General features: G+C 36.9%; 1 protein-coding gene across 1 annotated transcript in view; it reads left to right on the top strand.

The window, feature by feature from the left end:
• Positions 1–1,181: 1,181 nt before the first annotated feature.
• The window catches only part of LOC134531198 (alpha-tocopherol transfer protein-like), a 94,771-nt gene continuing 70,142 nt past the window's right edge, over positions 1,182–25,810 (top strand). The window contains exon 1 of the mRNA XM_063366842.1: positions 1,182–1,232. The gene's annotated coding sequence lies outside the window, so the exon portion shown is untranslated. The remainder of the gene's footprint in view (positions 1,233–25,810) is intronic.

Below are 25,810 nucleotides of genomic sequence, written 5' to 3'. Positions count from 1 at the left end.
TAAAAGATCTTAGCTGTCTTTTTTCACTTATTATTCCATTATTAAAAGGAAATATTTTGTTTTCCAAAGAACTAGGAGAGCTGGATATGAAAGGTTAGGTATCAAATTAAAAACATCGATAAAGCTACTTGACAGAAAAAGCTTAGTTATTCGTGGGGGGCAGGCCATACTATACCGACTGGCCTTAAAATTAACATCAAGCCGAGAACAGTTTATTACGATTTTGAATAAAAAATCGAAAATGTGTCGTAGTCTTTAAGTTGTAGGCATTTTTCAAAAGTGTTACAACCTCCACCCTACACCAAAATATTACAAAATGTGACTACAAATTCTTGTTACACGATCATAAATAACCCCACAATTGATAACATTTACAAATAAATTCAAAAATATTAAACTTTCACAAAACTTCTTGCATGACTTATGCGTGAAGAAAAACGTAATCGGATATTTTTGACCCTGGATATTTTTAAAAAAATACTAGGTTAATTTACCATGTTATTTGTAAAAAAAATGGTTTTTCTAAATGACTTATAAAGTAAGCATAGTAATTTTTTTACGGTATGAATAATCAGTTAAATTTTTTAAATTCAATTCTGCATAGGCTATGCAAAAAAAGGTTTTTTCTCCAGAAATATTACACGTTTGGTTTTATTTTGACCTCTTGTCGATATAAGAGTTATTTGATTCCGTTACAAAAAAAAATTATAATTACATTATGTAATAACTTGTTGTATACATTTAAAAAAAACTTACGCAAAAACTATGACATTTTAATATTTTATTTCATTCAGAACCGTAATAAATTAAAGTATGAACACAGATCTCGGCTCGGAGTTGAGTTCCGGGGCAACCTGTAAATGAAGCAGAGGCGTCACTGACAATGAGTGAATGATCTTGCCCGCTAGAACTGCCCAGGAATTTTATCTCCACATTTTAACGGCGATATGCTAACAGTGAAAGAAATGTAATGGGTGTTTCTCAAAGCGTTGTCGCCGTGCGCTGGGAAACATCCATTAGAGTTGTGTTGGCGGGCTGGAGCCGTGTCTCCCGCGCGCGGCGCTGTGGGTCAAGGTGGATGGCGGGCGACCTCGGCGCCGAGATCTGGTCGGTGGCTCCCCTCCCCTACCCCCCGCAGGCGCGCAACAGGTCCGCGGGAAGGTCGACTGCTGGTCGACTGCAGCCGCGACAGTCCAGCTGCAGCACCGGCGAGGCGAGAGTCGACCCAGCAGGTAGGTCCCGCGCGCCGGGCTTTGTCTGCGCGGAGCAGACCTTCTCCCATTGCTGGCCGTTATGTCATACTTGCGGTAAGACTTGTCCACAAAATCAAATATATATAAATATCATTTTTTCATAATTAGCTGGCAAAGTTGCATTGTTAATGTCTTTTGTGCAGTATGAATAATGAGAAATCAATGGAATGTAAAACTGCACTTCTTTTAAGTTTGAAGTAAATTTGATTGGCTTCTGTATGATATGGTTTAACTTCTTTCAGAAAAAAAAATTAACTTTACCTTGCCTTTTAAAATCATCAAATCTTTTATGTTTTTAAAAGGCTGAATAAAATTGAATGGATTTTCCTTTGAGTATTTTAAACCACACCATGCAGTAAGTAGCCACCAGCATTGCCTTTAACAAAATAAAATATCATTTATTTATTATATTTTGATCTCCTTTTCAAAACCGCACCAAAATGTAGAAATTCAAGTTTGCCAGATAATTATACGAGAAGTATGCACTGTATATATATTTTTATTTTGTTGAAATCCGGGCCACTAAGGAAGTCTACATGTTTTACCGTGTTAAATGTAAAAATAAAATAAAAAACCTGGAATGGGACATGCCCCCTTATTTTTAAGAACTTAGAAAAAAATGTTGGAAATTTGGGAACCTACTGAAAAAAAAAATTCTAATGATTTAGAGAATTTAGGTTATTTTGGTAAGAAGGCAATTAGACTATTTCATGACATTTTTGAAGTTACACGTTTTTAGACCCGTTAAAATTAAAAATTTAGTAAGCAACGGAAGTGCAATGAAGTGCGCACGCACCAAGGAGGAAATTTAACATGGTGACATCTGCAGTGCATTTCCGTTTCTGCCCTATCTGCGATCCGAAGATAGCCGACACGTCTGTCAGCATTAACCTGTATATATTTTCGTACGTGAACATCAGTGGAAGTATCAAACTTATCAGTTTGCCAAATAAATATGCGTGACAGCAAAAATATTCAGGAATATATTTTTTTTATTTTCACAAAAATATATAATTACAAAATTTTCAATATAGCCTGTAATAAACATTACAATACAAATTTGATAACTGAAGTATTCCACATGAGGTTTAGAGTCTATTTAGCTTAGTGGAAAAGTGCATGATAATAAGACTTTTTAGGTTCGAATCCTACCGCAGTAGAAAACTTATTAATTTTTTTTTCTTATACAAATTTAAAATTTAATTTTAACGCTTTAGCTTAAAAACATATATTTATTTGTTATTTTTTAACGTATTTTCTTTGATAATTTTTAATCCGTTGCTCTGTAAATTGTTTTATAATTTTACACTTTTTAGACATAAAGCTTATCTTTAATATTTGTAAAATAAATCCTTCAAACACAATCGAAGTGACAGATTAGAAGAATGAGAATACATGCACGTATTTTCATTAATTTTTTCCCTTATATGTTGGTTTTTGTGCAAATTTACAGCTTTATCGCGAGATTGGTTAAATTTATCTCACTTGATCTCCAAAACAAGAGGAATGTCGCTGTTTAAATAATATTTCTAAAAACCATCCCCAGTCTTCTTTCCCACCGATTGAAGAATAAAACTGATACTTTTTAGTGAATTTTTGCGCTATTGGCATTGAAAATAGAAAAAAATATGTATACAACTGAAAAAAAAAATTGTGTTTGAATCTCTCTCTAAAAATAAGACGTGACTTCACACTACCTTAAGCCCGGGAAATATAGTTCAGTCAACCAAAATTTAAAATAGATTTTTTAGATAATATTTTGTTATGTCATAGAGTATTTAATTGTCTTAGATTATTTAAATTAAAAGATTAAAATTTTGTTTTCCACTTTGTTCTGGTTCAAAGGTTTTCAGAATTTAAAAAAAAATTGAACTAATTTCATTATGCAAAAAGTAATGCCAATTATGATTTGTAATATAAATCACTTCAAATAGATGTTTTACAAGAATAGCAATTTTATGAGGTAATATTAAACACTGAGCTAATAAATGCAAGTGTTCTTAAATTATTTTTTTTGGAACGAACGTTTCTGGTTACAAAAAATAAACAGAACATCGTCTGGGTGTACCTTGTCGTCTTTTAAAGAAAATATGTAACTTCTTGCAGATTTTCTGTCCATGTCAAGTATATGTGTTATTATTACTGCAATACTACTATTTGTTGCAAAATCTTAATGAATGTCCTGTGCACGTTCTTTGCAGGTTTTTCAGGCAAGTGACTGAAAATATTGGTTTTAACTAAGTTGAGAGACTTCAAATAGTGATAAATATTTTAAATACAATTAAATGTAAGATTTTCTGACATTGTTTGAACTGTAAAACCTTGTCTTATTAAAGTAGATTGTAGATACATAAACTGTTCCTCATGTGAAAAGACAACTATCACAGTTTTGCACAGCGCACTTGGCTAGCCATCGGTAGCAGCTTAATGGATATAGCGCTCGCTGCGACTACAGTTGGTTACCGGTTAAACAAGTACATACTTTGTGGTTTATTACATTCAATAAAGGTAAAAAAAAATAGTTATTTTCAGGTGTCATAATTTGAAGTAAATGTAAATGAGCCTATTTTTAAATTAAATTTTTTGCAATTATCAACACACATTAATTCCCGAAATCTATTCCATTTTTCAGGTGGGGTAAAAATTTACATATTCCTCCACTCTTTGGCGTAAACCCCGAGGGGGGAGACTTACGCCTTCAAAATCGTAACTGTGAAAAGTGAATAATAAAAGTTAGGGTAGAGTGGGGGAATTCCGATCACTTAAGCAAGATTGTCCATATTATGACAATTTGTTACGGAATGGAGGTGTAAAACTGAATATATATTCTCCTATATTATGACTTGACTTGTGGGTATTAGAAATAAAGAAATTGTTATTCGTTTGGGAAAAAAATTTTTTTAATAAGTCATATGTTTGGTCGGAATTACCCCGACGTTTGGGTAATTCCGATCATTTATATTCACCAATGTATTTAAATTATTTTAGACATATGGCTGTCACTTAACTAATACTTAAAGCACAAATAAATGCATAGCACACTACAAGCAAATTAATTAAAATATTTTGTGTGAAAAAAAAATTGTTGAGACAAAATAAAAATTATGTAAATTATAGCTGATTAAATCAACTCTTAAGTGATTGGTATTATTTATGACTTCCAATAGTCACAAATATAATTGTCTGGTGTATCAAAACCAGTGCACTCTGCATGAGCCCACTCTGAACACGAAGTGCACCTACACCAAAGTTCATTGTCATGTCCATCTCTACAAAGAATGCAAAAGTCTTTGGCATTGCTTATTGTTAGTTCTATGAATTCACAAGGATCAGCAACTGCATCATCTTCTGAGGAACTAACTGGAAGTATCTTTTTATGACATTGTTTCTATTTTGGCCGGGAATTTGGGCCTAACTCTCCACGAAGTCCTTTCTTCTTTCTTATTCGAACTTATTGTTTTTTTTTTGCAACAGCCCTTTTTACCCTAGCATCTTCAAGACATTTCTTTTGCTGAGTTGAAGTTAGGATCTGAGAATGCAATTTTTTCTTCTAGGCCTTGTCTTTGACTATTGCGACCCGAGAAATTATTTTTGGCACTGGAGCCACATCCTGGAAAGAACACGAAGGACCAGCACAACTGGAATGTGTAAAATCCATATTGGGCGAGAGAATTCTGTTCCCAGTAGTTGAACTTGAAATAAAAGGAGAAGTGACAGTGGCAACATTTTCAATTCCTCCTTCTATGATAGACCTATCCACCTCTTCAAGGTAACTGGGAAAGAATTCCTCTTCAGAAAATATATCTGGATCTAGAGGGCAAATTTCAGTTTTCCGAAAACCTTTGACTGCCTTCTCAATTGTTGCTACCTTCATAAACGCAATGTTAAAGAGTCCTGAAAGTTCATCTGGACTGAGTTTTTCGTGGGGATGATTTACCATCCATCTTCTGCATGCTTCGTGATAGGACTTCTTCAGCGGTGCATAGAAAGCAACATCCAAAGGCTGCATTCTATGGGATGCGTGTGGAGGCAGAGACAGCATGATTATTCCATTGTGACGACAAAATTCATATGACTCGTGAGATATGTGGCTGCAATGGTTGTCCAGAACAAGCAATACTGGATTGTTAGGATCTGGTTTACAAAAGGCACTGAAATGTTTTAGCCATTCTAAAAATAGTTCCTCATTTATCCAGCCTGACTTCGAACACTGATACAAAGAACCTGGGGGACCATCTGTCTTCATAATATTCAGCATTCCATGATGCTTTTTGTGTTGTTCGTACTCTATGTCGAGGCATCTGTGAACAGTGTATTACGTAATTGTTATTAAAATATTTTATATTATTAAAATTTATCGATTAAAATGCTATTTGGGGTTATTCCGATCATTCGGGGGAATTCCGATCAGCACTGATCGGAATTACCCCGAATTACCATGTGTAAACAAACTCGCATCTTCTGTAACTTACGGTAGGTTAAAACAATTTGTAAGTTCATTATTATTCATATTAATCCTGTTTACTTGTGTACAAATAATTGCAGATTTTACTTATGGCTACTTTATTACCTACCTTACATAATATGATCCAAATTTCTTACAAGAATTATCGACGAAATAAACAAAATACTCTTGCGGCTGTCTCTACGCAGGCAGAATCGCGCCAACTATATGATCGTGCTTCATTTATCCTCCGGAAGAGTATAGCATCGTACAAACGACTCAAACAAATCGGTAATTCAGAGATCGATAGTGGTCGGAATTACCCCGATGATCGGAATTCCCCCATTCTACCCTATCACGTTGCCACTTCTGTCTACTTCACAAAACCATTTAAAAAGACTTTTAGAATTTTTGCTCTTAAAAATTTTAATAATTATTTTTCAAAATAAAAATTAAATAAATTTGAATTGATAATAAGATTGTTCTACTAAACATACGGTGTTTTATTTACCCAGGTAGTTTGAGTAAATTTATTATAATATTTAATTTAGTTACAAAATAATAATTTGAAACCTATTCGACTAAATTTGTTTTAAATTTTGAAACATCTCACCATAAAAATTTAATATAATAAATTTAATTTTAAATGTCTGTAATGCAAGCCATCCATAAGACTGTTGCGGCTTTCCCGAGTGAACGTGTTGATACTTTCACAAAAAGTCGATAAAACAGAACAATGAATTTCATGTGCTTTCTTGGTGGTAGATTTTTTTATTTATTAATCACATTGTTTTGTAATTTTCGTTTATCTCTAAAACTTAATATTAATATTTTGATATAAAAACTTAAAACTGTATTAAAATATGTGCATAAGTTTTCTTGTTTTCAAAATATTTTAATTCATTTTTCTTTAATTCATTAAAAATTAACAGTTAGTGATGTACTAGTCTGCGGTGGAAGCAACAGCGAGGAAAGTATGCGAGTCATCAGATTAACTAGCTAGACTAATGCGAGCGGCTTGTTACCTTTTAAGTAGACTGAACCACTTCGAGTATATGTAGGATATACTAAACACACATGTTTCTTTTCAGGCATATATCACCTGTTCATTAGCTGCTCACTTGAATTTATAGCAAAACATTACTTCGTTAAGTGTTTTTTTAAACTAGTTCGTAGCCCTCAACGCAAACTGTGGGACAATCAGAGAAGCAGCACCGGTAAAGGTGTATAAATTTCTCCATAACAGAAAATGAAAGCACAGAAAGTCCAGTCTGTGTGTTCGCTGCTGTTCGTGCTGGAAGCTGGGAGCAACCGCGCAAGTAAGCGTGACCTTGTACGACCTTGTACCGACTGCCCCCCTCCCTTCCCAAAAACCTTGTGAGGTGGGCGAGAGGCTGTCCGCAACTGAGTGAGAACAACTACCACAAACAGACGCCCGAGCTCCGTATACTATTAGCGCGTGGTCTGACAATCGTTGTAAACATAGTACAAGATACTATAACTGCCACAATTGCTTTCATGTGTCTAACAAAATATTTTTATAACTGTCATAACAGGAGTTTATAATTTTTTTCAAAATTACTGAATGTTTACATTTTTAGAGCAAGGACTACTTAAAAATAATTTGGCGGTTGTTAATCAAATTTTGTACAGAGTTTTTTTAAAGTTATTTTAGTTGCCTTATGTAATTTTCTTTATAATTTTCTTTGGTTAAACATTTTATTTTTAATGACGATAATATTAGGTTTTTTAAATAAAGAACCTAGGGGAGACAGAAGTCTGAAATGTTATCCATGGGTTTCATTCCCTAAAATTCAGTTAATGTTTTCAAACAATACCAAGGTTTAGTAAATCAAACTCTAGACCAGTTTGGTTGTATCCTTTACTTTACTGATCAATTTTTAAGGTCCTACATCTGCATTAAAGGAAAAGTGACGTGTGAGAATATTATTTCACGAACTGTTCGACACCTGAACACCTATGAGAAATTAAATTCTAATTATTTTTATTAGAATTTTTTTTTCACACCATAACAGGGGTAGTATTTCAGGCGCCTTTTTTTTTAAATATAACATTTCAGCTCTTGGTGTACGGCACTTAATAGAAGTAATTTCGTGAATGGAACGGTAGTCAAGGAACGAAAATGTGTAACCACGGTGCTACCATATGTGGTAAGTAGCGCGAACCAGTGTTAATTGAGACAAAGGAAAACTTTATGGTTTTAACTTTTTAATAATTTTCAACAAGAGAACCAGTTTTTTTAAAATAAAATACTATGTCGAAAATAAGGTTTGAAGCTGGTTAACAGTATGTTTTCAAGTCTTTTTCGCTTTTATCGGAGCCGTTTCATTATGCAGTTTAAGATTTCGCTTTGCAAATAAAATGATTCAATAGTCGACGTAGCTGCTCCAGCAGTGAAGTCCAGTGGCCGGTGTAGAAACTAGGTGTCATTTACGTCAAGAAATGTAGTTGAAACACAGTTTTCTTATTTTAATCACGCTTGGCAATATTTTAAAGAATTATACTTTAAATTTCGTGTCAGAGTTTCGTATCGTAAGTGAATTCCCAGGTCAGATGTAACATCACTGGCGAGTTATGAAACACTCGCATACATTTTTTAAAATAAAACTTCATGTTGAGAGGCCAACTATTTTTAAGGGCTACATTCTTGTACACTTGCAAACTTTCATACTTGCACATTTGTCAACTTGCACACTTCCATACTTGCATGTTTGCACACTTACACACTTGCCATCTTGCATAATTTAAAACATGCATACTTACATTCTTGCTGAATAGCATAATTTAGCACACGCATAGTTGCTTGCACATTTTGTTGATCTGCGACCTCAGCAAAAGAAAATTATGTTTTCTATACCTAATAATATAATAAGCAAGAAGTTTCACTTCTGTAACGCAAGGACTCCACCTACATTTTTTTTTTTTTTTAGTAAAACTTTTAGGTGCATGAAAGTAATATTTCAAGGTCGAATTTTAATGCAACGTTTTTGTGAAACATTGCTGTGAAACGTTTCTGACGCTAAAAGGACAGATAATAAGTACTTGTCCAAAGAGATATAAAGAGAGCACTATGCTATATATGTTCATGGGCTCGTTTTCGTTCTCTTTTTTGGTGCAAGGAATCGTCCCCAGCTCTAAATGATAGAAGCGAGAGAGATAGATGAGAGAATAATAAGACAGAGTGTGTTTTCGTTGCGCTTGTTTTGGAAAATGGATACAGGTATCATATACAGTTCGCTGTGAATGCCTTGAATTTTATATTTGCTACTGCCTGCATTTTCGGTAGAATTGTTTGAAGAAACAGTAACGCGCACAGATTTTCTTTATGGTGTGAATATTTCAACAGTGAGTAATATTTATTGTTGAAAAATCTTTATTAATATATTATAAAAATATCAATTATTCATATCCTAAACAGTTATTTTGAACTGAGTATTAAATTTAATAATATATGTTTATTAATTTATTTAAATTTTAATAATATTTCTAATAAATACATAAAGGTTAAGATTCTTAAGTTTTTTTAAAAAATTAATGAAAAAATCCCCGCGCTGTGTATATTTTTTTCTAATCATTGTGTAAAAATAATAGCAATACAATATTTTAAGTAGTTTACCAATAATTAACAGTTTCATGATTTGGTTTGGTTAGATTAGGTAAGTGACATTTATAATACTATAGTTTTGTGTAAACGATTAGTAAGGTTAGTTTAGCTACGTTTAAAATATTGTAAATAGAATGTGAACGGTTTCTTACGCTCGTTTTCTTATTTTAGTAATCATAAAGCTATAATATCAACATTATTGTAAATATCGGGAACAAAAATTCAAAAATTTAACTGATATTTTGGCTATGGGGTTTACATTTTAATCCTGTAAATACTTTCCCTTAATCCTATTAATACCATATTTTTTTTAAGAATATGGTTTTCTTTCTTTCTCTCTCTTTCTGAAGTCGAGGTTTGAATTGCCAAAGAAATTTCACTTATATCACGTTTACCGAGTTACGCGCGCTCTGTAAGATAGATTTCAAAGAAATACTACCCATTGTACCATGGTGAGACTTTCGGAAATGTTTATTTATATTATTTCAGTTAATTGACAATAGACCTCAAAAACATCGTCAAATCAAATGTAATATTCCTATAACAAATAAATAACTTCACTATGCATTTCTCCCAGATTAAATATTGAGCTTCTGATGAAGAAACGCGTTATCTAATACTTTATATACTTAATTATAGTTGTTCTAGGACTTCAGTAATTTATAAATGTGCGTCCAAGTCGCAGCGAAATGATTTCATAATGACAAAGTGTAACAATACGTTTATTAATTCACGAGAGTCCAGCTTTCAAATATTTTTAACACGAATTTTCCGTAACATTAAACGTATTTACTTACGGAAATTTACGGTTCTGAAAATTTAATAGGTAACCTTTATAACTGTGTGAGGTTAAGAGATTTAGCGAAAGTGTGCCCTTTAGACGAGTTAACAAGCGACCTCGAGCTCACCGGTCCGGTCATCACTGTTAGTCAACAATGTACCTACTTAGAAGCACTATCACTGAACAACCTAGCCTAATTGATTGCAACAGCAATGAAATCCATAGAAAAGTAAAAACACTAATTTTGTACAGAAAATTTATAGTTAATATCATTAGAAAATAAATTATTCATTACATTACAAAATAGGCATGGGTATGTTTATTTTGAAATTGTGAAGAACTCTGTGATTTCAAGTCATAAGTAAGAAAGAAGAAAAAATTTAGACTTGGTTGGTTAGTTTTTTACCAAATACAAAAAATAACCACTAAAATTAATTTTGCTGCACGATTTTTTTTTTCCATGGGGAAATAATTTCATTGCGTGAGCGAGGACTGCTTCAACTACAAAGTGTCACCTGACGCTACGTGCCGCTTGCGTCTTCCCCCGGACATTCTATTCCTGTTCCCCCTTCACCCGCCCTCAGCATACATCAACCCTTCCAGCGCCTTGCAGCCACCGCCCGGAGCTCCGCCTGCCTACGTAGTTCGTGGAAACGCCACCCTCAGCGCCACGTCTTTCTGGCAATGAAAGTTTTACACGCAGTGATAAATCTGTCACTCCAGTCTATGTGTTTCGAGACAGTGAGACCCAGAAGGATACGAGAATACATACATTACTAATTACGTTGTCACCGAGTAAGTTGTTTCAATTTCATTGAAATTCATTTATTAAATATATCCTGAAATAGACTAGCAATGAGCCGTGGATATTTTAAAAACTTAACTGTAAATTTAACTACCAAAAACAGAATTTTGAATATATTTCTTGGATCGACAGTTTTTTTTTAAAACCATTACCATAACTACACTTTAGATTAAGTTTTCTTATTATATTGTAGGTTCGGCAAGAAAATAAATACATTTAGAAGGACGTAAATTAATAAAAAATATTTAAAAAAACTACTGTATATTCTTCATTTCAAAAGAACAATCAAAAATAAACATGTACTGATGAATTACTTTCATCGCAATATTTTTCATTTTCCACCAATCGCCTTTTAAAGCCACCTACTTACATAGCTTTCCCGGGGTAAGAGCCTGAAACCTGTTGCCCAAAAGGCCAAAAACGACCTTGGGCATGAAGGTTGTCCATTTCAGTAGATAACACCAGTTTCTACAACACCTCAGCGCATATGTTTGCTGCAACATGTTAAACACTGGGCTTAAAACCTGATATTGTAGCTCATTTGTCATTTATAATTCCGCCTTCTTAATTATTCGCAGTTTTCCTTGAAGATTTTTTAGATAACTCTCCGAAATAAATTTTAATGACTCGAATCCATTTGTCTAAAATAATTGGTGCAAACAATTATTGAGCTTTACTAATTTTTTAAATAAATCAATGCTTTTGTGTTAAATTATAGAGATTTTAAAAATATAGTTAAAAAGAGGTAGGCATAGATTTTGTTTTAGTGGGACACTATTGAAAACAGGTCTCTTTGTAAGTGGCTTACACACTACATAAGCATAATCTCGTGCCCAGTAATTGCTTAATCAGTGACTTTCTACGACAACTTTGTGCCCAGGATTCTTTGCACATAAGGCAAGATGTAAAATCAACCAATTATAAATTGAGTTCGGCCATTTTTTTATTGAGTTAATTATCCGATACGTCTGTTAGTACGCGTATTTAGGCAACGGAGGCAAAAACATAATTTTTATTGCATACACGTACATAACTATGTTTATATTTATATTTTTACGTGTACTGAAGTTCTCACAGCTAATGTAATAAATAATTTGTATCCTAGCTATATATCCCGTCTTTGACAGATTATAGTCAAAATTCTTAACAAAGATTACTTAATAATGAATTTAGTATGTTAATTAAATATATTTTTTTTTTGTTTTTGTCTCTTACGCCATGTCCTTTATTTAATATAGTCTACATACAAATTTTGAACTAATTTAAGGGTGAAAGATAGTATCTGAAATACTTCATATATATATTAATATTTTTGTTCTGTGTAACTGATTTATATTAAAATATTAGAAATTTGCTTCTGTTAAGACAGAGAACGTGCACCAAAATATTTACAAAGAAAATAACAAAAGGGCTTTAAATAGTAGTATCAAAGTTATACACATTCCCAAAAAAAGATTGAAAATTTCACATAAGTAGTATATAATAGGGCATACTGGCACAGGATGCAGGATGTGGTGCTGTGTGTCCTTTCCGCCATCTTTGATTGTGACGTCACGGCGGCAATCTTGGACGAGCGTAACGGGACACAGCGTAACGGGACACAGCGTAACGTGACATAACGTAACGGGACAAGTAGATCACGACGGCCATCTTGGATCCGCCATTTTGAATGTCGTCATTTTGTTTTCTCGAACATTCCGACGTTGTGTTTTCCGCCATATTGGATCCTATTAATGTTGCAATTTTCGTTATGGTCGCCATCTTTAACTTTTTTATTTATTATCCGATTTTAATAAAATTTTTTTTTAAATTTATAAAAAAATGAAATTAATAAAATTTTAATAAAATATTTATAAAAATTGAACTTTTTAGACACGGAGCTCGGAGTCCTCGGTTCGAACCCGACAAGGTCAAAAAATTAAAAATGGCGACCGATCCTTCCCCCTGTGGTGGCTGCTGACAGACTGCCCCCCACCACTTTTTTCAAAGCATATATATCGACTGTGAGCATGACGTCATGTCCGCCATCTTGTCTTCGATGTTGGAAACCATCATCATTGTATCGGCGGCGAGAGTGCGCTGACGCCTAGTTAGTTTGATTCTTACCCGCTAGAGTGCAGTAATCATTTATTACTGTGACACCCGCCATCTTGAAATTTGGCCGCCATCTTGAAAATCCGTAATTTTAATGCTAGAGATTCGGGGAAAAGTTCAAAATCCATTAAATAAATTTGTAATCTATATACTGATTGATTAGATCGACTAAGGTCCTTGGTTTGATCCCTGGCCGATACAAAACAACTTTAATTTAAAAAAATACTAAAAAAGTGACAGGATTGAGAAAATAAAAAACACCGCAAGTACTTTTAAAAACTTTTATTACATAAATTCAATACACTACTACAAGTACAAAAAATAATACACAGACATAGAACTAAGGTCTTGTGGATTTCTCGATGTCTGCATCTGCAGTAGTATAGGATAGCCGGTCCGAGATCAGGGTTCAGGGTGTGGAGCCGAGAGCCGGCTCCGCCATCTTGGATTTGTGACGTCACGGCGCCAAAAATTCCTCAAAATTCCTCAAAAATGCCTCAAAATCACTCAAAATTTCCCGTTTTAAGATAAAAATTCCCGTTTTCGAGGGAAAAATTCCCGTTTCGAGGGAAAATTTCCCGTTTTATTCCTCAAAAATCCCAGCGGCTGAAAATTCCTAAAACTGGCTAAAGGATCCTTAGTTCAAGCCAACGTTAAGCCACTTATAGGATTATGACGTCATCGTTGCAATTTTCGTTACGGTTGCCATCTTTAAATTTTTTATCCAGTTTTAATGAAATAGAACATTTTTTAAAATTTATAAAAAAATTCAATTAATAAAAATTAAATAAAAAAATATTTAAAAAACAAACATTTACGACACGGAGCTCGGAGTCCTCGGTTCAAATCCGACGAGTGCAAAAAAAATAAAAATGGCGACCGATCCTTCCACCACGGAAGTCACCTACAGACTAACCTACCACCACCAATAACAAGGTCAACTAGTATGATGTCATGTCCGCCATCTTGTCTTCGTCTGCTGGTAGCCATCATCATCTTGTTATCGTCGGCGAGAGTGCGCTGACGCCATGTTAGTTTAATTCTTATCCGCTAGAGTGCAGTAATCATTTATTATTGCTGTGTCACCCGCCATCTTGTCATTTAGCCGCCATCTTGGAATCGTGTAATTATTTAGCTAGAAATTCGGGAAAAATTCCAAAATTCATTAAATAAATCACTCATTAATTTACAGATTGATTCGATCAGTTCCAGTCCTTGGTTCGATACCCGATCGATGCAATAATGTTTAATTTGATGTAAAAAAATAATAATTTCATTATTCCATGTTCAACATTCTTAAAGAGACATTAAAACCTCTACTGTCATCATCATACTATAAGCCATCAACACCAACATATTGGTAATTCAGAATTTTAATGCTAGAGATTCGGGAAAAAGTTAAGAAATCATTAAATAAATTTCCAATCAATGTACTGATTAATTAGATCGACTTAGGTCCTTGGTACGATTCTGGACGAAGAAAAAAAATAACAATTTAACATAATAGTGACAGGTTCGAGGAATTAAACACCACGAGTTCTTTCACAAACATAATATTTATTACATAATATATATTCTACTACAGGATCACTTATGAAAGCCAGCAATCTTATAATCATTTAGTTCCGCAGCGGTGTGAAATGACTAATTCTTAGCTCCAATCGGTTTATACTAGACAGAGTCCAGCCAGAACCTTTACAGACATAGTCCACCTCTTCTTGACAGAGTTTCTGGATACCGTTTTTAACAGTTTGCTTCACATCGTTAGAACTGTAAATTACTGCAGCCGATGTCTTGAATGCACACTTCTTCACTTTGTCATCGAACGGATATGGCTTTCCATACATACAGTCCAACCACAAGTTATATTTCAAAGGTCCGTTTGTTGCTACATCATCAGTAAGCTGCTTGATTATCTTCTGTCTGATATCATCAAGAAAATTACAAATGTCTTTCGACTCACCTAACGTATTTAAATAATAGTAGTCCTTCAATGTTCCACGAAATGCAGACTGCGCCAAGTAGAAGCCATTATCGTTCACTTGTAATGCGCCGAACACAGTCTTAGGTTTAGTTCCATGTTCAGACGTCATACCAATCGGTTTCTGGGCATCGGTTTTCTTGCTTGTACGCTTTCGTGTCTCCAATCTAAAGCGAGGAGTCGAAATGTCGGCAGGTAGTTCAGCAGTAGGAGCACAGACTCCACCTTTACATTTTTTCGCATGATGTCGCAAACTGTCAATTCCAGTAAACCATTTAAGGCACTCATCACATCGAAACTTCATGCGAGATGGATTCTTCGTGCATTTGCTCCGCTCATGTCTTCGTGCATCATGGGAAAATGCGAACGACGCATCACAGTAGCTGCAAGGATACCGTGGTGATGAAGACGATCCTTTCAGACCCGATCCAGATACTGACGTTGCTGCAGTTGCACCATCTCCAGGCATACTCTTATGCACATCGACGCATCGTTGTTGTGACGAAACCTTTACTTTCTGCCGCACAGCAGGACCTTTACATGCCTTCATGTGCGTTTTCATATTATCTTTTCTGGCAAACTGCTTATGACATTTCTCACAAATAAACATTTTACGATATAGGTTCTTGGCACATTCTCTATTCTCATGTCGTCGAGCATTGCTGTTGTTTGAGAAAATCTTGTTGCAGTAACAGCACCGATGTTCGTTAGTTGTTGTCGATTCGGCATCCATTGAAGTCTCTATTGATGGCGAACCAGCGTTCGCCGAGTTTCCCTGCACATCCAGCTCAGTAGTCATTAAGCTATCTTCTGCTGGTGGTATCACATCTGTTGAAATCTCCTCCAATGTTGACGCCGTCGTTGCCAACGGGATCTGCACCTTCTCCACCGTAGCTGTCGTCAAGGTTCCCGTAGACGATGGTACAACCTCCGAGTTCGACGTTAAAGACGGTAAAGATGCCATCGAGGTCTCAAGAACAGCTAATTGACGCGACTTATGCACCAGAAGAAACTAACAAGGTGATCCTTACACCGCCGACGTCAGTAACAAACTGAGCGTCCTGCTGTCTAGGACTCGCTTATATACATGCACCGTATGGAATAATACGCTAGGCAAATCAAGAACCATTTATAATAATACTAGAGCCAAATCTACAAATTAAAAAAGAGGATCATTTGATCGAAAAAAATATCTATCTCTCAAATATACGCCAGGTTCCAAGAGCTTCAATTCACGTCATCAGATCCATCTACATTTTGCTCCTATGCTTAAATTGACCATTAGCTGCAAGTGCTCCAACAGCTTCATCAGCTTCAACACGTAATGTACACAATGTACGCGCAATACATGCAATTTACACGCAATAAATGTTATGATTACACAGTACACACAGGAAACGGAATGTACACACAGTACACACAGGAAACTAAACGGACACACAGTACACACAGGAAACGGAACGTACACACAGTACACACAGAAAACGGAATGTACACTCAGTACACACAGGAAACTAAATGGACACACAGTACACACAGAAAACTAAACGGACACACAGTACACACAGAAAACTGAACATACACACAGTACACACACAGGAAACGGAACGTACACACAGGAAACGGAACGTACACACAGTACACACAGGAAACTGAACGTACACACAGTACACACAGGAAATTGAACGTACACACAGTACACACAGGAAACTAAACGTACACACAGTACACACAGGAAACGGAACGTACACACAGTACACACAGGAAACGGAACGTACACACAGTACACACAGGAAACTGAACGTACACACAGTACACACAGGAAACGGAACGTACACACAGTACACACAGGAAACTAAACGTACACACAGTACACACAGGAAACGGAACGTACACACAGTACACACAGGAAACGGAACGTACACAAAGTACACACAGAAAACGGAACGTACACACAGTGCACACAGAAAACGGAACGTACACACAGTGCACACAGGAAACTGAACGTACACACAGTACACACAGGAAACGGAACGTACACACAGTACACACAGGAAACGTAATGATCACACATACAGTAGTGGAAACACACACAGGCTTAGTTGGAAATCAGAATATAAGAAATAAAAAACATTAAATTTTTACTTTCAATATTTTATTACTTTTCAACATTACACAAATACAAGTAAAAGAAGCAATTATTGTATGTAGCCAGCTTTCCTCAGTTCTTTGAGTATGAAGGATATTTCTTTGATGCACGGTTAGTTTCCTGCACAAAGCGAGCCATGTAGAAGTCTTAGCCGGTCAACCAATATGTTTGGATCTTTCAATGATGTGTAATCAATCTCTTCTACCACCATCTTACTTGCTTGTTTATTATAAATACTTTTAATATCACAATCATCGCAGTGATCATAATAAGCATTATCAGATTTATTTATTATAACACGACGTTTCCATCGTTTCGGTCTCAGGATATCGCCACATTCTTCGATCTTGTCAGCTCTAGGTGCTTCATCACAGTCTATGCCTTTGTCAACAGCCTCAGAGTCACTGTAACAATCACTGTAGAAGACATCCTCTTCACCCAGATTACCGTATGAATTCGCTATCGATGATGTCGAAGTGTCTTCATCGTCTTCATGCTTCCTTTTTAGGAGTCCATCATTTTTACAAAGAATGGAGGATCTACTGAATATAGGCTTGAATGTATTCTCACTTTTCACGGTGTTGATACTTCCATTAGTTTCAGTCTTCCCGAAGCCATTAGCATCCTTCAATTTATGTTCTTCCTCACGATCGGGTGAGCTAATACCATCACGCTCAGGACAAGGAAAATTATTGTCATAATGCAGATCACTCTTCTTTAGTCTAGTGGATCCATCGGTGGCCTCTATGCCGTAAGTAGTCTTGACCTGACATGTTCTACCATGTCTTTTCAAGCTGTCAATTCGTGTTAACAACCTGCTACAACGATTACAGCTTAACATGTTGCGTAGTGGGTTTCTAGCACAATCATTCTTCTCATGACGTCTAGCATTCCTTCTCATGACAAAATCCTTGCCACAGTATCTACAGCGGCTTCCTTCCGATTCAGCTATAGATAACAAACCACGATCCATGGTAGCTTCTGTGACTAATGTTAGATACAAACTGTCAGTTTTCTCCAATTGGAACCATTTCTTAAATAGAGTTTTTGAAATATTTCATCAGCGAGAGTTATGTTATCTAATGCAAAGTAAATTGATGCAAGTAGTTCCGGCTGTCGTCAACAGATGGCGCCACGTGTTGCTTGCAGGTAAATAATATATATTTCATTAATGTGGGATGCGGAACGCTCACTATCGATCGCAAAGGGAGGTTGGCTTCGATAGTATCCAAGGAGAAAAAAGTTCGTCCTTCCTGCTAGTGCTTCTCAGATTTCTCACGGTCCACAATCTTGGATTACGACGTCACAGCGGCCATATTGGATGGGTGTGACCTTGACCTTTGACCGAAACCGCAGGAATGATCGCAAGCACACGGATTAACCATCAAAATATAGATAAGAATAATCAGGAGCACACAGAGAAAACCATCATAATATTGGCAAGAATAATCAGGAACACACGGAGAAAACCGCCACAAGTTTTCTTTGATATCATTAAAATACAAAAAAAAATTAATAAAAAATAAAAACGAAAAAAAAATTCAAACATTCTGGCTTGTACTAGAACTCTATCTTTGCTCAACAATGAGAAGTTCACAAGCTAGCAGAATGTTTGAATTTTTTTTTCGTTTTTATTTTTTATTAATTTTTTTTTGTATTTTAATGATATCAAAGAAAACTTGTGGCGGTTTTCTCCGTGTGCTCCTGATTATTCTTGCCAATATTATGATGGTTTTCTCTGTGTGCTCCTGATTATTCTTATCTATATTTTGATGGTTAATCTGTGTGCTTGCGATCATTCCTGCGGTTTCGGTCAAAGGTCAAGGTCACACCCATCCAATATGGCCGCTGTGACGTCGTAATCCAAGATTGTGGACCGTGAGAAATCTGAGAAGCACTAGCAGGAAGGACGAACTTTTTTCTCCTTGGATACTATCGAAGCCAACCTCTCTTTGCGATCGATAGTGAGCGTTCCGCATCCCACATTAATGAAATATATATTATTTACCTGCAAGCAACACGTGGCGCCATCTGTTGACGACAGCCGGAACTACTTGCATCAATTTACTTTGCATTAGATAACTTAACTCTCGCTGATGAAATATTTCAAAAACTCTATTTAAGAAATGGTTCCAATTGGAGAAAACTGACAGTTTGTATCTAACATTAGTCACAGAAGCTACCATGGATCGTGGTTTGTTATCTATAGCTGAATCGGAAGGAAGCCGCTGTAGATACTGTGGCAAGGATTTTGTCATGAGAAGGAATGCTAGACGTCATGAGAAGAATGATTGTGCTAGAAACCCACTACGCAACATGTTAAGCTGTTATCGTTGTAGCAGGTTGTTAACACGAATTGACAGCTTAAAAAGACATGGTAGAACATGTAAAGTCAAGACTACTTACGGCATAGAGGACACCGATAGATCCACTAGACTAAAGAAGAGTGATCTGCATTATGACAATAATTTTCCTTGTCCTGAGCGTGATGGTATTAGCTCACCCGATCGTGAGGAAGAACATAAATTGAAGGATGCTAATGGCTTCGGGAAGACTGAAATAATGGACGTATCAACACCGTGAAAAGTGTGAATACATTCAAGCCTATATTCAGTAGATCCTCCATTCTTTGTAAAAATGATGGACTCCTAAAAAGGAAGCATGAAGACGATGAAGACACTTCGACATCATCGATAGCGAATTCATACGGTAATCTGGGTGAAGAGGATGTCTTCTACAGTGATTGTTACAGTGACTCTGTGGCTGTTGACAAAGGCATAGACTGTGATGAAGCACCTAGAGCTGACAAGATCGAAGAATGTGGCGATATCCTGAGACCGAAACGATGGAAACGTCGTGTTATAATAAATAAATCTGATAATGCTTATTATGATCACTGCGATGATTGTGATATTAAAAGTATTTATAATAAACAAGCAAGTAAGATGGTGGTAGAAGAGATTGATTACACATCATTGAAAGATCCAAACATATTGGTTGACCGGCTAAGACTTCTACATGGCTCGCTTTGTGCAGGAAACTAACCGTGCATCAAAGAAATATCCTTCATACTCAAAGAACTGAGGAAAGCTGGCTACATACAATAATGGCTTCTTTTACTTGTATTTGTGTAATGTTGAGAAGTAATAAAATATTGAAAGTAAAAATTTAATGTTTTTTTATTTCTTGTATTCTGATTTCCAACTAAGCCTGTGTGTGTTTCCGCTACTGTATGTGTGATCATTACGTTTCCTGTGTGTACTGTGTGTACGTTCCGTTTCCGGTGTGTACTGTGTGTACGTTCAGTTTCCTGTGTGCACTGTGTGTACGTTCCGTTTTCTGTGTGCACTGTGTGTACGTTCCGTTTTCTGTGTGTACTGTGTGTACGTGCCGTTTCCTGTGTGTACTGTGTGTACGTTCCGTTTCCTGTGTGTACTGTGTGTACGTTTAGTTTCCTGTGTGTACTGTGTGTACGTTCCGTTTCCTGTGTGTACTGTGTGTACGTTCAGTTTCCTGTGTGTTCTGTGTGTATGTTCCGTTTCCTGTGTGTACTGTGTGTACGTTCCGTTTCCTGTGTGTACTGTGTGTACGTTTAGTTTCCTGTGTGTACTGTGTGTACGTTCAGTTTCCTGTGTGTACTGTGTGTACTGTGTGTACGTTCCGTTTCCTGTGTGTACTGTGTGTACGTTTAGTTTCCTGTGTGTACTGTGTGTACGTTCCGTTTCCTGTGTGTACTGTGTGTACGTTCAGTTTCCTGTGTGTTCTGTGTGTATGTTCCGTTTCCTGTGTGTACTGTGTGTACATTCCGTTTCCTGTGTGTACTGTGTGTACATTCCGTTTTCTGTGTGTACTGTGTGTACGTTCCGTTTCCTGTGTGTACTGTGTGTACGTTCCGTTTCCTGTGTGTACTGTGTGTACGTTTAGTTTCCTGTGTGTACTGTGTGTACGTTCCGTTTCCTGTGTGTACTGTGTGTACGTTCCGTTTCCTGTGTGTACTGTGTGTACGTTTAGTTTCCTGTGTGTACTGTGTGTACGTTCAGTTTCCTGTGTGTACTGTGTGTACGTTCAGTTTCCTGTGTGTACTGTGTGTACGTTCCGTTTCCTGTGTGTACGTTCCGTTTCCTGTGTGTGTACTGTGTGTACGTTCAGTTTCCTGTGTGTACAGTGTGTCCGTTTAGTTTCCTGTGTGTACTGTGTGTCCGTTTAGTTTCCTGTGTGTACTGTGTGTACATTCCGTTTCCTGTGTGTACTGTGTGTCCGTTTAGTTTCCTGTGTGTACTGTGTGTCCGTTTAGTTTCCTGTGTGTACTGAGTGTACATTCCGTTTCCTTTGTGTACCGTGTAATCATTACATTTATTGCGTGTAAATTGCATGTATTGCGTGTACATTGTGTACATTATGTGTTGAAGCTGATGGAGCTGTTGGAGCACTTGCAGCTAATGGTCAATTGAAGCATAGGAGCAAAATGTAGATGGATCTGATGACGTGAATTGTAGCTCTTGGAGCCTGGCGTATATTTGAGAGATAGATATTTTTTTCGATCAAATGATCCTTTTTTTTTAATTTGTAGATTTGGCTCTAGTATTATTATAAATGGTTCTTGATTTGACTAGCGTATTATTCCATACGGTGCATGTATATAAGCGAGTCCTATACAGCAGGACGCTCAGTTTGTTACTGACGTCGTCGGTGTAAGGATCACCTAGTTTGTTTCTTCTGGTGCATAAGTCGCGTCAATTAGCTGTTCTTGAGACCTCGATGGCATCTTTACCGTCTTTAACGTCGAACTCGGAGGTTGTACCATCGTCTACGGGAACCTTGACGACAGCTACGATGGAGAAGGTGCAGATCCCGTTGGCAACGACGGCGTCAACATTGGAGGAGTTTTCAACAGATGTGATACCACCAGCAGAAGATAGCTTAATGACTACTGAGCTGGATGTGCAGGGAAACTCGGCGAACGCTGGTTCGCCATCAATAGAGACTTCAATGGATGCCGAATCGACAACAACTAACGAACATCGGTGCTGTTACTGCAACAAGATTTTCTCAAACAACAGCAATGCTCGACGACATGAGAATAGAGAATGTGCCAAGAACCTATATCGTAAAATGTTTATTTGTGAGAAATGTCATATTCAGTTTGCCAGAAAAGATAATATGAAAACGCACATGAAGGCATGTAAAGGTCCTGCTGTGCGGCAGAAAGTAAAGGTTTCGTCACATCAACGATGCGTCGATGTGCATAAGAGTATGCCTGGAGATGGTGCAACTGCAGCAACGTCAGTATCTGGATCGGGTCTGAAAGGATTGTCTTCATCACCACGGTATCCTTGCAGCTACTGTGATGCGTCGTTCGCATTTTCCCATGATGCACGAAGACATAAGCGGAGCAAATGCACGAAGAATCCTTCTCGCATGAAGTTTCGATGTGATGAGTGCCTTAAATGGTTTACTGGAATTGACAGTTTGCGACATCATGCGAAAAAATGTAAAGGTGGAGTCTGTGCTACTACTGCTGAACTACCTGCCGACATTTCGACTCCTCGCTTTAGATTGGAGACACGAAAGCGTACAAGCAAGAAAACCGATGCCCAGAAACCGATTGGTATGACGTCTGAACATGGAACTAAACCTAAGACTGTGTTCGGCGCATTACAAGTGAACGATAATGGCTTCTACTTGGCGCAGTCTGCATTTCGTGGAACATTGAAGGACTACTATTATTTAAATACGTTAGGTGAGTCGAAAGACATTTGTAATTTTCTTGATGATATCAGACAGAAGATAATCAAGCAGCTTACTGATGATGTAGCAACAAACGGACCTTTGAAATATAACTTGTGGTTGGACTGTATGTATGGAAAGCCATATCCGTTCGATGACAAAGTGAAGAAGTGTGCATTCAAGACATCGGCTGCAGTAATTTACAGTTCTAACGATGTGAAGCAAACTGTTAAAAACGGTATCCAGAAACTCTGTCAAGAAGAGGTGGACTATGTCTGTAAAGGTTCTGGCTGGACTCTGTCTAGTATAAACCGATTGGAGCTAAGAATTAGTCATTTCACACCGCTGCGGAACTAAATGATTATAAGATTGCTGGCTTTCGTAAGTGATACTGTAGTAGAATATATATTATGTAATAAATATTATGTTTGTGAAAGAACTTGTGGTGTTTAATTCCTCGAACCTGTCACTATTATGTTAAATTGTTATTTTTTTCATCGTCCAGAATCGTACCAAGGACCTAAGTCGATCTAATTAATCAGTACATTGATTGTAAATTTATTTAATGATTTCTGAACTTTTTCCCGAATCTCTAGCATTAAAATTCTGAATTACCAATATGTTGGTGTTGATGGCTTATAGGATGATGATAACAGTAGAGGTTTTAATGTCTCTTTAAGAATGTTGAACATGGAATAATGAAATTATTATTTTTTTACATCAAATTAAACATTATTGCATCGATCGGGTATCGAACCAAGGACTGGAACTGATCGAATCAATCTGTAAATTAATGAGTGATTTATTTAATGAATTTCGGAATTTTTCCCAAATTTCTAGCTAAATAATTAGACGATTCCAAGATGGCGGCCAAATGACAAGATGGCGGGTGACACAGCAATAATAAATGATTACTGCACTCTAGCGGATAAGAATTAAACTAACATGGCGTCAGCGCACTCTCGCCGACGATAACAAGATGATGATGGCTACCAGCAGACGAAGACAAGATGGCGGACATGACATCATACTTGTTGACCTTGTTATTGGTGGTGGTAGGTTAGTCTGTAGGTGACTTCCGTGGTGGAAGGATCGGTCGCCATTTTTATTTTTTTTGCACTCGTCGGGTTTGAACCGAGGACTCCGAGCTCCGTGTCGTAAATGTTTGTTTTTTAAATATTTTTTATTATAATTTTATTAATTGAATTTTTTTATAAATAAAAAAAATGTTCTATTTCATTAAAACCGGATAATAAATTTAAAGATGGCGGCCGTAACGGAAATTGCAACGATGACGTCATCATCCTATAAGTGGCTTAACGTTGGCTTGAGTTAAGGATGCTTAAGCCAGTTTTAGGAATTTTCAGCCGCTGGGAAATTTGAGGAATAAAACGGGAAATTTTCCCTCGAAACGGGAATTTTTCCCTCGAAAACTTGAATTTTTTTCTTAAAACGGGAAATTTTGAGTCATTTTGAGGCATTTTTGAGGAATTTTGAGGAATTTTTGGCGCCGTGAAGTCACAAATCCAAGATGGCGGAGCCGGCTCTCGGCTCCACACCCTGAACCCTGATCTCGGACCGGCTATCCTATACTACTATCTGCCACCCACGAATTAAAGCGAGGTGGAAAGCCCCACCACTTGACGTAGGACAGTCCGTTTCTTCGTTTTATAATCTTCTCCACCAAGTACATATCAGGATACAACGTAGGCTGAATCTCTTCGGCATAGAAGCCGCCACGGATAGGTTTGTGGTCCAAATCTTCGAGGTAGTAGGTCCTAGGCTCTGATTCACGAACATGTGTCACACGGAAAAGTTCGGGACTCCAGTTCGCAGTGAAACCTTTCTCGAAGATACCTTTCTGCTTGGAGATTCGCACAATGTCGCCGACGTTAGCTTTACGCTTTCGTGGATCTTTCTTCTTCATGTTAGGAAACACTGTTCGAAGCAGGCGATTGTCCCTTACATCCTTTGGCTTCATTTTCGTGGTAGAATGCACCGCGGAATTATACTCGTTCATTAGTTTCGGCAAGATGTCAAGCCACCTGTAATTTCCATTAGCCGTGAACTGCCGCCACATCTTGGAACGCAAAATTCTGTTAAACCTTTCGACAACGGAGGCTTAGACGTTACTAAATGTAGAGTAGTGTTTGATGCCATACTTCTTCATTAAAGCCTTGAAGGTTGCATTGTAGAATTCATTCCCGAGGTCCGTTTGCAGGTGCGACGATACACGTCCATCACGCAAAATATTGTTCATGGCCTTGACTACTTCAGTTGCAGTCTTTGATTTGACAGGTCTAGCCCAAGCGAACTTGCTATAAACATCGATGACTGTCAACATGTACTTGAAACCTTTATTCAATCGGGAATACGGTATCATCTCAACAAGGTCCGCCTGGAATAAATCATCAATTCCACGAACTATGACTTTGCGACTAAGGTATTTTCGTCTAGCAGGAGCATGAAGTTCGTGAGCGATTCCGGTTCGACTCATTGTATGTAGCCGGCTTCCCTCAGTTCTTCAAGTATGGAGACTATTTCGTTGATGTGCGAATAGTTTCCTACGCTAAGCGAAGCATGTAGAATTCTAAGGCGATCAACTAATTCATTAGGATCGTCCCAATATACATAGTCAAATATCTGACCACTTTCTAGCTTTTTTAAACCTTCGCCATGTATTGTTAGTTCGCTGAAGAGATTAGCGAGAATGTCGATTTTTTCATGATCTACGTCTTTATATACACCACTATCTGGATCGTTATCGCGAAAATGTGCATTGGTTAGCTCTAGCAGTTTTTTGTACTCTTGTAAGTCTTTGTGAGAATATCCTTTAGGCTCCCTGCGAAACAGCAATTCGTACAGACCAGGAGTCCCGCGCGTTTTGAACTCTTCTACGCGAACGATATTTCCTGGTAGAAAGTCTATTTCTTTAGCACCGAGGAACCACT

The sequence above is a fragment of the Bacillus rossius genome, chromosome 3 (genome assembly GCF_032445375.1).
Source record: "Bacillus rossius redtenbacheri isolate Brsri chromosome 3, Brsri_v3, whole genome shotgun sequence".
NCBI classification, from domain to species: Eukaryota; Metazoa; Arthropoda; class Insecta; order Phasmatodea; family Bacillidae; genus Bacillus; species Bacillus rossius.
This window is presented reverse-complemented; position numbering and strand designations above follow the sequence as displayed.